This window comes from Euprymna scolopes, chromosome 13, assembly GCF_053919585.1.
Source record: "Euprymna scolopes isolate OS-2025 chromosome 13, ASM5391958v1, whole genome shotgun sequence".
In the NCBI taxonomy this organism is placed as follows: Eukaryota; Metazoa; Mollusca; class Cephalopoda; order Sepiida; family Sepiolidae; genus Euprymna; species Euprymna scolopes.
In genome coordinates, this window is record NC_136494.1 from 44,233,106 (window position 1) to 44,247,507 (window position 14,402).

General features: G+C 32.8%; 1 protein-coding gene across 1 annotated transcript in view; it reads left to right on the top strand.

Moving 5' to 3' along the window:
- The window catches only part of LOC145292000 (6-pyruvoyl tetrahydrobiopterin synthase-like), a 63,116-nt gene that overhangs the window by 5,326 nt on the left and 43,388 nt on the right, over nucleotides 1–14,402 (top strand). Inside the window, exon 2 of the mRNA XM_080137979.1 lies at nucleotides 10,960–11,028. The gene's annotated coding sequence lies outside the window, so the exon portion shown is untranslated. The remainder of the gene's footprint in view (nucleotides 1–10,959; nucleotides 11,029–14,402) is intronic.

A 14,402-nucleotide genomic window follows, 5' to 3' on the forward strand; every position in this document is an offset into this window, starting at 1 on the left:
AAAGACTATTAAACAGAGAAGGAATAACAGACTTGTGTATATATATACTAGCCTGCGTGCCCAGCATTGCCCGGGTGTTTGGAGGTGTGTGTTGAGCAAAAAAAAAAAAAAAAGTGATAGTGGGCAGGCAGGTTTGAACCCGTGCCGCAAACAGGGGAAAAGAGTGTGAAAAAAAAAGTGACTTTGTGCTGTTGCATCCCTTGCCAAACTGGAAGTGGCAAAGGTTTAAATTAAGGTTAGTCAATCGAAAAGAGATGATGACTTTCGAAAATATTGGCGATAAAAGCGACCCTTCCTTGTAGAAAAGTGCCTAATTCAGGATAAACGAATTAATGGTTTTGGCCAACTTTTTAATATTTATCATCTGAAGAGTTGAGCTTCAAAACGATATTGATCTTGTGAAAATATGTCGCCTCTGTCAAAAGTTTTAGGCAGACCTACATACAAACATATATACATACGTAATACATTTAAACAGACAGGTGAGATTTATGTTATAGATAACTTTCTTTTAGAAGAAGATAATCTTCTGCAACAAGCTAGCTTGACATGAATATTGTGTGGTGTTCATGGATTCTGAATAGAAAATTAATTATTATATTCTATATTTATTTTATTTTCCGTAACATATTTTTCACTGATAAGTTAGTATACCTATAGTTTTTTCTGTTATTTTATTTTGAATTGCTAATCTCTATAAGCACCAAATATAAGCTTAGTTAACCCACATTTACTCGAATCTAGCACAAATTTCCTCAAAAATATTGACAAAAAATTGGTTCCATATATTACAATTAACTATCTTGGAATTTGGTGGCTAACTTATATTTTATATATAAAAGTAATTTATATATATTTTATATATAAAAGTAATTTATATATATTTTATATATAAAAGTAATTTATATATGGTTGATATGTAGTTTGCTTGAAGCATTGTGTGGGATAGGTATGTAGTAGAGATTTAGAAGGCTATCACAATGCGAGGAATGAAATATAGTCGGTGTTGGTAAAAGAAGATGAGAACAAGTGGCGATTTACAAATCAACAAGTACATACATATATGTCTATATATATATACATATATATTTATTCAGTTGTATTAGGTAAAAATGTCTTACTTGTTATGTCTGCGACAAAATCCATTATTAATTTCGGAAAAAAGAAAATTCTCTTTTCAAATGGTGGATGTAACAGATCGATTCAAAGTATGTAAGATGGTGGAGCGGAATTTATATATATTTTATATATAAAAGTAATTTATATATATTTTATGCATAAAAGTAATTCTTCACTTTAAATTTAAACTTTTTTCTTAATTCTTTTTGTACAGATATTTTTTCATGCTGTTTACATGACAAAAATTAGAATCTGATTTTTATTTTTGAGTAAAATAAATAAACTTCCATGAATTTAGGCACGTGATCACATAAATAATTAAAGAATAATTTACATTTTTCTTTAAATAAAATCATATTAACTGGTTTTACAAGTGCACAGCAATGATTTTGTTGTTGAACGTCAACTAATGAAACCAAGAGCTATTATGATTGCATATTACACAAAAACAACCTGAGTAAACGTTTTGTATCTTTTTTTTATTGCTTTTTTCCAAACTATGTTTAGAAAAACGATTTGACATGGTTGAAAACTGTTAATATTTTATGATAAATATACTATTAAAATAAGAATAAACTGTGCATAATTAGTGAATTAACTCTGCTGTAAAATGCGTGAATGGTTTTGTTCTGCCTTACATAATGTGTCGCACTCTGTTTTGTTATGTTTTTATCTGTAAAAACGGGACAAGACAAATCATCATTGAGACAAAGATGGCCGACTTCTCCCATCTTGTTTATTCTCGTTGTGGTGCATTTGCAACAAAGGGACGCAACTCCCAGGGATGCAGGCAACTCTTAACATAACATCTCCCTTTTATTTAATAATGTTTGATGTTCTTCACTGTTCAAGCTATATGATTTCTCTCTTTTTTTATTGATATATTGTTATCTTTCTTATTTTTTATTTTGATATATATGTATATATTTTTTTTATAGGTCTAGCTTGATAGGTGGTCTTGACTGACATTCAGATCTAGTTGCTGTATAATCTTGAGGAGTGAAGGTTGGGTTTCTTCCCTTGGTGGATGACTGTTTTCATGGGTCTCCGGTTTGTGAGCCTTGACTATTTTGTGTTGTTAAATGTTTTTGACTCCTAATTTTCGAGTGGTTGTGGCTCTTTAGCTTTATGTGATAGGCAGTGCAAAAGTCATTGTTGGGCCCCTTGATTCTTCCCCTCTGTCTGAAGCTCTCAAGATCAGGTCATCTGCTCATTAACAGCTCACTGGAGCCAAACCCAGTCCGTTTGTGTCGCTCTATGTGCAAGCAAAGAAAGATATGGGTCTTTTTGCCTTTTTTAACCATCTTTTCATTGTTTTTACACAGCCCTCTGCAGCTCCATTGCTTTGAGAGTAGTGAGGGCTGTTTGTAACATGCTGAAATCTCCAGTCGTTGCCAAATTTGCCAAAGTCTTTTGAAATGTATTGGTTTCCTGGGTCTGTTCTTAAGATAATAGGTACTCTGTGTCTGGTAAAAATAGCTTTAAAGCTCTTTATTATTGCACTGGAAGTCATTGATGTAAGCATGGCGATTTCTGCATATTGAGAGAAGTAGTCGGCAACTATGACGTGGCTGCTGCCTTTCAACTGAAATAGATCAGAGGCTAGAGTGTGCCATGGTCTTGTCAGAAGCTTAGTTGTCATGAAGGGTTCAGGTGGTTAGTGTCTTAGCTCAATGCATTTTGGGTAATTTTCTACAGTCCTTTTAATTTGGTCAGACAGTCCTGGCTACCATTTTGCCTGCACCTAGTAATTCCCCGATGACCAGAGTGAATTTTGGCAATGATGCTCGGTCTCAGCAGTGAAGGGATTAGGATCTGTGTGCCATGCATCAGTAGTCCGTTCTCACCCGTGATACTGCCGCAGTAGGCCCAATAGGTTTTTATCAAGACTGGAACATGGTTCTTTGATGGCCAACCGTTTCTTACATATTGTAATATGTAGTTGCTAGTTTCATCAGTTTTAGTGGCTTCCAACTCTTTTAGACATTTTTCTGTGGCAGGTAAAGATTCCATCATGGTGTGGATGAATGCTGTTGCTAACTCTTCTAAGTGCCTGTCTTGTTTGGTGGGGCCAATGACTGGATACTGCTCTTGACAGAGCGTCAGCTGTATATAGTTCCTTACCAGAGACAGAGCAAATTGCGTAATCATACCTCATTAAATGTATCCAAAACCTCTGTATCTTTGCTGGAAGTTCGCTGAGGTCCTTGCTACCTAGTAGTGGCACCAGTGGTTTGTGATCTGTCTCCACTGAAGTGTAGTCCAAGAAGATAGTCAGAAAAGCATTCGCAAGCCCATGTTATTACTAGGGCCTCCTTTTCTATTTGGGCAAAATGAGTTTCAGTCTTTGACATTGCTTGTGAAGCGTAGGTGATGGGGTGTAATTTTGTGTCATCCTGTCGTTATACTGCTCCCAGCCCGTTAAATAAAGTGTCGCTAGAAATCAGTCTCATTTGATGGGTTGTACATGCATAGCACAGGTGCTGAATATATTGCGCTCTTGATGAAGCTAAATGCATCCTATTGTGCATTGCCCCAAACGTACCCGTATTTCTGACTTAATAAGTCCCTTAATGACTTAGTCATGTCAGCCAGGTTTGGGATGAATTTTCCCAAATGATTGAACCAGCAGGTTTCCATCATGTTCGTTGGTGTTGGGAATTTGAAGATATTAGTGAACCTTTACAGATCTGATCACAGACTGTCAGCACTAAGTATATGACCAAGAAAATTCACCGATGATTTGGGTATTTCACATTTTTCTGAGTTGAATGTAATGCCAGCAGCCTGAATTTTTTTTTTAGTGTGCTTTTTAGTTGGGCATCATGTTCTTGTTGATTTTTGCCAACGCGTCATCTTGCATGCATATCGCTCCAATTTCATTCTCTAGTACTTGTGACTTTTGCCTCTGGTAGATTTCACTGGCTGAGGAAATACCAAATGGGAGGCAATTGAATTGGTACTAACCAAATAGGGTTATGAAGGTCATCGGCACACGTGATTCTGATGAGAGTGGAATCTGCCAATATCTGCTGTTAGCATCCAATTTGTTCATGATTTTCACTTCCCCCAACTAGACCAAAAGGTGGTCAACTGTGGAGAGCATGTGGAGTTCACGTTTTATGCATGTTGTGAAATCTACCCTAATCTTCCTGTTTGCTTTCGGTACTACCACCATTAAGGAACACCATTCAGTCGGTTTATCAATCTTGCTTATGACCCCCAAGCTTTTCCATTCTCTAGAGTTCTGCCTGTGTTTTCTTCATCAAGGGTAGTGGTATGTGTCGTGGTGTGGATACTGAGTATGGACTCACATCCAGGTGTAACAGTATGTTATATTCCTCCGCAAATATGCCCAAGCCTGTGCAAGTCGCGACCCTTGGTTACCCATGTGGTGGTCGATGAATTCTGGTTTGATTTAGAGTCATATTGAATCTTTTGATAGCTCAGATATCACCTGTGTGAACTACGTCTACAGGCAAATCACAGTAGTTTCTCAATTAGACTAGTTGACCCTGACCGTTGATCTCTGAATGATTCTCCCGCTCAGCGTCTTTTGTGCCCTGCCGTTGACTAGTTCTTTAGTTCTTCTGCCAAGACGCATAACTGTCATGCGGCTCCCCATGATGTTACCAGGACCCATTAGCCAGTTCAGGCTCTACATCAGTCTTCCCGTCATGAGTGGTCCTATATGATTACCGTAGACTATATCTTCGTTCTGCCACAATTTAGGTCTGAAATGAGTGTTTCTTTCATCCAACAAAACTATGGCGTAAGGTTCTCATTTGCGGAGATTCAAATACTTTTATCAACAGGATCAATATGCTCTTTGCAGCATTTTTAAATTAATGAAAAAATCCTTTACTCACACACGATGATTTTGTTCAACTGATAAGAGATGCATTAAAAGTGACCAGCCACCTCTTCCCCCACTGTACCATGTGCTCAAGATCAGAGGAGAGAGAATTAGAGAGAACTTTGTCATTTACGGCCTTTGATGTGTTGCCATAGATGGTCGTTTCATCAGCATAGATGTCAACGAATGATTTAAGTATGTGTTTTGGGAGATCAGTGATGTAGATCAGGAAGAGAATTGGGCCCAGGATGGACCCCTGAGGGACTCCAGCATTAATACTGTGGGCCTCTGATTTCTACCCATCAACCACTACTCTTATGAACCTATCAGATAGGAAGGATTTAATGATTGAGAAAATATTTCCAGTTATACCGTAGCTGGAGATCTTGTGAAGTAGGCCCTTATGCCATACCTTATCAAAGGCCTTTGATATGTCAAGAGCAATTGCCCTAGATAGAAAGCCTATGTCAAGAGATTCACTAATCCTATGAGATATAACTATTAGCACATCTGCTGTAGATCTTGCGGAGCAAAAACCATATTGCATGTCACTAAGAAGGTTGTTTTTGCTGAGGTGGTTGACTACTTCTTTATTTAATATGAATTCCAACAACTTACTCATGACACACAGGAGACTTATTGGTCTGTACTGAGAGGGAGTTGACTTTTCACCTGAATTCTTAAATACAGGTCATACTGATGAGGTTTTCCAGAGTGTTGGAAAGCACTTCTCCTTAAGGCAATGCTTAAACAGCTTTGTAAGTATGGGTGCAAGTTCTGGTTGGAGCTTTTTCAACACTATAACTGGAATGCCGTCAAGGCCAGTTGCTTTACTGGAATCAAGGTTCTTGATTAGTTTGGTTACCTTATGCACAGATATTTGTATGTTGCATAGCGTGTTGTCCGTTATCTATGGTAGCACATCTAAGACCGTAAACGACTAAGTTCTCTCTGATTCTCTCTCCTCTGATCTTGAGCAAGTGGTACAATGGGGAAAGAGGTGGCTTGTTACTTTTAATGCATCTAAAACCAAGCTTTTATCTTTACATCATCAACGCTCTGATCCCCATCTGGTATCAATTGAAATGAATGTCTCTCGGGGAGGCCTCATGTTTTGACAAGCTTCTGGGCTTGACCTTTACTCCTGATCTGAAATGGAACACATACATTAAATCTGTTGCCAAGGCCGCTGGAAAAATGGTGGGATCCTTCTATCGATCCCGTAGATATCTCACTGCTGATGCAATTCTCTGTCTATATAAGAGCCAGGTACGTCCAAAGATTGAGTACTGTTGCCACATCTGGGCAGGAGCTGCTAGAAAGGACTTATCCTGCCTTGATAGAGTTCAAAATAGACTTCGTAGCCTTGTGGGAGATGTCTTTTTCTCTTCCCTGCAACCTCTTTCTCATAGAAGAGATGTTGCGAGTTTGTCTCTACTTTATCGTTATTTTCATGGCAAGTGCTCGGCTGAGCTCCATTCTATGGTCTCCCCTCGCCAAACTTTCACAAGAAACACCTGTCTAGCAGAAAACACTATCACTAATTTCCCCTACTCTTTATCTGTGCCTAAGCCTAAACGTAGATTCCATGAGCAAAGCTTCTTTCTTAGAACTGCACACCTGTGGAATTGTCTTCCGTTTTTCTGCTTTCCAGCTGACTACAATATGGGTTGTCTTCAAGTCTAACGTAAACAAGTTTTTGATGAGCAGTTCCATACAAGTTAACAAATTTACTGAATCTCCATTACTAATGGTTTCTATATTGTCCAATTTCTACTGTACACTCTTTAACCCTTATCCTCGAGTGACCACTTGGCCTTGATAATGTGGTGATGCCTATGCAAAAAAAAAAAACATACGGGGAGTTGATGGCCTTCGTCACATAGGGTAGAATTAGCTGCAAAACTGGTGCGCACCAAGCCGCTGTTCAGCTACTTTGGATTTAACGGACTGAGCATATAGCTCTCTTGCATTTTTTATTACTCTTTTACAGTGGTTGCTAGCAGTCCTGAAAGCAGCTTTAGTCTCAGTGCATCTATTACATTGGTAGCTATGGAAAAATTGATTTCTGTGCGCAATGGCAGCAGCACATTCTGGGGAGAACCATGGCTGGCTGTGAGGTTTTTGTTGGAATTTTTTGGATAGTATGAATCGGTCTATGTCTACTATTAACTATTTGGTCAGGTCTGATACCATAGAGGACACATCCTTTTTAAACATGGAATGCAGAGGTAGATCAGATATAAATGTACGAAAGCTATCCCAGTCAGCCATAGAGTATCGATATACAGTACGGTTGAGAGGTACATCTGAAGACTTATTACATTTCATTTTTATCTTAACTGCTACAACGGAGTGGTCGGAGGATCCCAGAGGAGATAGTACGGAGCATGAACATAGCTCAGGGAAAGTTGTGAGGAAAAGGTCTAGAAGGCTTGCATACTGACCAGTAGTATCACACTGGTGGGTTCGTGAACAATCTGAGTAAGGTCATAGGCAGTGGCAAAATCATGACTCCCCTCATCATCTGTCTTATTTGAGTGCATCAGCCATTCCACATTCATTAAAGTCACCGCAAATGTGAATGTTAGCCGAAGGATTAGCAGACAGGATGAGGTCAATTTTCTCAGATATGTTTTTAAAGATAGTAACCCCACTGTTGTGGAGACGATAGAGGGCAAATATAAATGTGCTGGTGTAAGCTAGTGCAACCCGGAAGCACATATAAGGTAAATTAGGGTCTTCTCTGGAGATATCCCTACCACATGGAAAGCCATCTTTAATGTAGGCACATATTTCATGGCGATCTTGGGGGTCAGATTTAGATGTTAAGTTAAGAGTATCCTTTAATTATGAATTCGTCTAGGGAAGTGGTTGGCCCTATGCCAGTTTCACTTAAAAAGAATATGTCCGGTTTCGTCTCCTGTAATTGTGTTTCAACCTCTGGAAGGTTAGAACGTAGACCCCTGATGTTGGAGAAGGAGACCTGGTAGTAGGGGTCTACGTTGGAGGATGGGGTTCTAGGTTTATTCATATTTTTTTTTTGAGATTTGTCATGTTGAGGTTTTGGGATTTGTGGAGCAGGTTGATAGATTTGGTTGGAGCAGGACACATAGGGAAAGTAAGAGAGAAAAAGACAAGAAATGTTTGTTTTTTTTATCAATAGGATCGATGTGTTTTTCACAGCATTTTTAAATTAATGAAAAAATCCTTTACTCACACAAGATGATTTTGTTCAACTGATAAGAGACACAATTGACGTCTAAAAAAGTAACTATAGAAGTTGAAAATAACATGAAAACGTTTGAATATATTTATCAGTGGAAAATATTAGTGTACGCCAAAAGATGATGGAAAATAAGCGAGTAGAGGTTAAATAAAAAATAAAATTAATTTACTATTTGAAGTTTACAATTAAATTAAATAAAATAACATTAATTAAATAAAAAATAAAATTAATTTACTATTTGAAGTTTACAATTAAATTAAATAAAATAACATTAATTAAATAAAAAATAAAATTAATTTACTATTTGAAGTTTACAATTAAATTAAATAAAATAACATTAATTAAATAAAAAATAAAATTAATTTACTATTTGAAGTTTACAATTAAATTAAATAAAATAACATTAATTAAATAAAAAATAAAATTAATTTACTATTTGAAGTTTACAATTAAATTAAATAAAATAACATTAATTAAATAAAAAATAAAATTAATTTACTATTTGAAGTTTACAATTAAATAAAATAAAATAACATTAATTAAATAAAAAATAAAATTAATTTACTATTTGAAGTTTACAATTAAATTAAATAAAATAACATTAATTAAATAAAAAATAAAATTAATTTACTATTTGAAGTTTACAATTAAATTAAATAAAATAACATTAATTAAATAAAAAATAAAATTAATTTACTATTTGAAGTTTACAATTAAATTAAATAAAATAACATTAATTAAATAAAAAATAAAATTAATTTACTATTTGAAGTTTACAATTAAATTAAATAAAATAACATTAATTAAATAAAAAATAAAATTAATTTACTATTTGAAGTTTACAATTAAATTAAATAAAATAACATTAATTAAATAAAAAATAAAATTAATTTACTATTTGAAGTTTACAATTAAATTAAATAAAATAACATTAATTAAATAAAAAATAAAATTAATTTACTATTTGAAGTTTACAATTAAATTAAATAAAATAACATTAATTAAATAAAAAATAAAATTAATTTACTATTTGAAGTTTACAATTAAATTAAATAAAATAACATTAATTAAATAAAACATAAAATTAATTTACTATTTGAAGTCCACAAACTCCGAATGACATTCATGTCAAGCTAATATTTTGTAAAAAATTATTTTCCTTTTTCTAAAATAAGGATGACAAGCTGGTTATTCATTCAAAGATTGCCAAACGGTTTAGAAGAAAATGGAAAACAATGGTCATGTGCAAAGTGTTTTGATTGCCTACACAAGTCTGAACATGCCTGTGTTATCTCCTCAAGTAATTACATGCAAGTGCAAAAAAATCGATTGCTATTATGTAATGAATACAAATGGTTCCTCTACTTGATTCATTTTATAACTTAACAAAAAATGTTGTTTACAAATGTATTTTCATACTTTGAGTTGGATGAAGTATGTTAAACTTGCATAACAAACTGAAAAATTTAGAAAACTGAATAAAAAGTTTTTCAAAATAGCTTTTTAATTATCATCATATTTGGTTTTCTACTTGATTAATATTGGAGTCCATATAGTTTTGTTTTAAAAAATTGTAAAAGCTTGTCTGGGTTTGATGAAAAAATCCTTGGGAAATATCAATTCCAGGAGAATCGGCTTCTAGCAAAAACTTTTTCAAATTTATATGGCACACATACCTCCACCACCACCTTCCTCTATTTAAAAATTGAAACAATTGATTTAAAAAAATGACCTTATATAATTTCAAAATGTGCTACGTAATAGATGATGATGATAATGAAATAATAAAAAACTCTGTGATTCCAACTTTGCAGAAAATATTTGTAGTTTTTATCCGCACGATTTTTACACATATTTTGCATCTGTTTCATTATTGCATAGGAATTGTATTCCAGCCAATGGTATTAAGACAACATAAATCAAAACATCTTTTCTAAGAATTAGAAAAAAAAGTTTAATTTTTCCGAGAGGTGAATTTAATATCAGTTAATTCTTAAGTTTCAATGACTGAACAATTTTGAATATTTTACATGATATTCAACTCAACCAATCTTAACAGCTATAGATTATTCAATATCTATTCAGCTAGTAAGCAGTCAGTCAAAGAACTAAATTCTTTCTTAAACATTATAAAAAGACGAATTCTATGAACTATATGAACTTTTTAAATGAAACAATTAGTAGATATTTAGTCTATGAATAATTTCATTTATTGAAAACCCCAAACTATATGGACTATATTTTGCTACATAAAGTATATGTTGTTTTTAATGTCAAATTATTAATATTTTATTCATTGATTCAAAATAATATCCAAGAAAATCCAAAACAAAATGCTAATAAGACGATTTTTTTCAATATAGTTCTCAATAATAAAGATGTTTCCTTACTTTCATGCAGTAGGCCATCTTGTCTTTGCCGAGTTTACCTTTCTGTACATTCAACAAATGAAGGAACTTTACCACATATGGCCTGAAAATTGCTATTAAAAAATATTCATACAAGATTCATATTTTACCATTCAACAATATCACTTGTGAATTCTTCTCATCTATTAATATTGGTGACCATTTTTGAAGCATTATATCAGAGTATTTATTTTATTATGAGCATCAAAAGTGTATTTTAAAAGAAATTATTGGAAAAATTTCTTAATCAGTATATAAAATTTTGTATAAAACCTTGCAAAATATTAGTAATATAAATCTGTCAGTGTTTTCCAAACAATCTAATTTTTTTGTTTGTTTATTTTCAGCTTTTGCTTTATTCAGAATCAATTGTCAGTAAAGAGAAATTTCATTTGGACAACAAGTAATTTAAATTGGTAAGTTTTTATTATGGTTGATCAATCTGGAATTTTCGAAAATATGAATTTTCACAGAGTTAAATGAGTACTAAGGTGGGAGGGAGAGGTTCAGTTAATTTTTTTTTTTTTTTTGACTTTTATATCAAGAAGCAGATACATTTATGAAGCAAAAGTATATTTCTGTCAAAACATGAAACATTTTGTCATCTTTTAAAACAAAAATATAAACAAATTGTGTCAAAAGTTATTGTGTTTGATTTGCAGTGAATGATGTGTTGCTTTGTCAGCCTTCAGTGCTCACCAACTTTATTAAAAAGAAAGAAATAATTAAAATATAGTCATTTGAAGCAGGTTGATTCTATTTTCTTTGTTCAATTGACATCAGAAGATAATTATATGAATCTAAAATATTTAAACAAGTTTGAATCCTTTCAATTTCCACAAAAAACATTTACCATTAACTTTTTATTTAGAATTAGTATTTCTTTCTAAATTAATTTCAGATGGTGGGGTAAGTCTGACTTGCAAATACTTTCCAATGCTTATTTTATTATTTCATTAGGATAGAACTAAACTATCAAGAGTTGAAAAAAAAAAAGAAAAAGAATTGCCAACTTTGATTTGCTTTTTTTTTTCTTTTAATTTTTTTCCTTGGATTATTGGGGTTGATGCAGGGTTGAAACTAGACAAAAAAAATGAGGCCATGAGATGAGATAAGCAGTAGTTGTTAAAACATTAGACATGAGAAGTGACAGCAAACAATCATTTCTCAGATGAAGAATAAAAAAAATGAAGAAAATGTTCCAAACATAAAAATTATAAATAAAGAAAAAAATAAATCTATGTAGAAAGATGATAGAGAAAAGAAAAAATATTATGAAAATAATTTGTATTCTTCTTTCTTACTTCCATCAGGCAGTTTTGTACTTATTGACTTTTGTGTAACGGGACAGATATATATTTACAAACAAATAAATATTGCTCTTTATTATATTAATAATGCTAGATCTCTATTTTGGTCATTCTATTTCACTTTTCTTAACATTTTTGAATTTAATTGTTTTTCTTGGAGTTCATTCTCATTATGTTAAAAATTAATGGAATCTGTGTTGTGGCATTGTACAGAAAAATTGGGAAACCCAAAAATCACAACCACTAAATAAATAAATCACTAAAGAAGTAAATTGATTGGAAAGCATATACTCCTCCTCTTTCTCCTCGCAAACAAGTTTATAATATTTTCGGACTCTTTATCAGTTCTAACTTCATTAAAAGAAAAGAACACTCACAATCTGCTAATAACTAATCTATTAAACAAACTTGATTTTCTTCAAACTCAAAAACAAATCATCCTATGCTGGATCCCAAGCCATATTGGCATCCTAGGAAACGCAAAAGATGACCTAGCTGCTAAAGAGTCATTAAACCTGGAAATATCCAACATAAAAGTCCCCTACACTGACTTTAAACCAACCATAAACCTATACATCAAAACAAAATGGTAACAATAATCGAACATTTATACAAAAAACAAGCTACAAGAAATCAAACCCACACTTCGAATGGAGTCCCAAATCTAAACTAAACCGGAGAGAAGAAGTGATCATTACAAGATTAAGAACAGGGCACAAGAATATCACTCATTCATTCCTGTTAAAAGGAGAAAATCCACCTGAATGCCTACCTTGCCAAGAAAGCTACACCATTAAGCATTTTTTAACTAACTGCATTGACCTAGCTCCCCTACGCCTAAAACACTACAGCACTAACAACATTAAAGATCCCTTTGAAAACATAAATGAAAAACAATTCTAAATTACTTGAAAGAGGTAAAAATATAGATCTACATAAAAAAAATTTTCAACCCAAATCTTTTACTAACCTTCCTCCAATCTCACCTTGGCATACTAAAATATAAAGAACACCTACCTTAATAAGACCCCCCCCCCCAAAAAAAAAACTTATTTGGCCTTAAATGATCACACAACTGTTGATAGGCCAATAAACCGAACACCCAACCAATCAAATCTTGAAAGAAATGTGCCTAGATATAAGGATTGGCAGCAGCTTCCTCAACCTTTCCCAAGCAACACAACAATAAACAATGATAGCATGTTTGCAACCAACATTAACGTTCAACATATCATACAGAAAATATTTCTAAATAGAACTGTAAGTAAACTGAAAACAATCATTAGATGAGAAAACAATAAATAAAATAGATATATCTATAGAACCACCATTTGCATATACATGTAATATCTGAGCTAGTGCATCAGTCACTTGTCTCTTCCTCTTAGACACGACCAATCAGCAAAATCCTATCCATCACTATTGTGGTCCTCGGATGCTGGAAGATTTTCTACTCTAATAGTTTATTTCTTTGAACTGCTCGCCTATGGAATCGTCTCTCTGGTTTTTGTTTCCCTGTAATTGTACGAACATTCAGAAATTTAAATGTAATGTAAACAAATATATTACTGTACATCTCCCCACTTAGAATACCCTCTATAGATTTGACCTTTAATTCACAATAGGCCCTTATGTCTCAGTGGCAATTGTTTTGTATGAGGTGAATAAAATATATAATATTTATTTATTTATATATATATATATATATATATATATAATTAGAGTTTATATATTTAAATTTTATTTAGAAAGAATTTCTTTTCAAAATAAAAAAATATTGTTTGAAACAAAGAATACAATGTTTAAAATGATTTCCTTAATCCATGGATTTTCAAAGTAAGTACATCCCCTCAGTGGAAAATCATTAGCAAAATATTAATGCTGGTTTGAAATTATTTTGCTAAATAGCACATACAATGAAAATATTAAAGATTAAATCCCTTTAAGAGACATAGAGAAAGGGAATGGAGGTTGAAATCAGAAAAAGGATATAAACTTTGGTATCCAAATAAAATATTAATCCTCAAAATGAATAGGATGGTATTATTAAGTTCCATATTTGTTGAAGATTGGTAGAATGGACGTAAAAAAGCAAATGTCTCTGGTAAGGCATCCAAAGTAGTAATCGTTTGTGAATATAATTAATCCGTTTCATTTTTGGTTGTATAAGACCAGCAGTAGAATATTCCTTTGCATAAATTTAAATCCAAATGATCAAGGTGGAAGTTCCATTTAGTTAAAAGCCAAAGTCAAATATAGTTGTTATATTTTGAATTGGATTTCAAATTAAGATCCAAGAATTAAAAAACTTAGTTAAGTGGTGAGCATTTAAAAACCCCCGCATAAGCTCAAATAATAAAAATAAATATTTTATTAAGATTTGAAACTGCTAGATTCACTAATCTGTAATCTAATTCATTTCATTATCTTGAAGTATCTTTTCAGTAATCATCAGTGTCACGGTGTCACGATTACAGCCA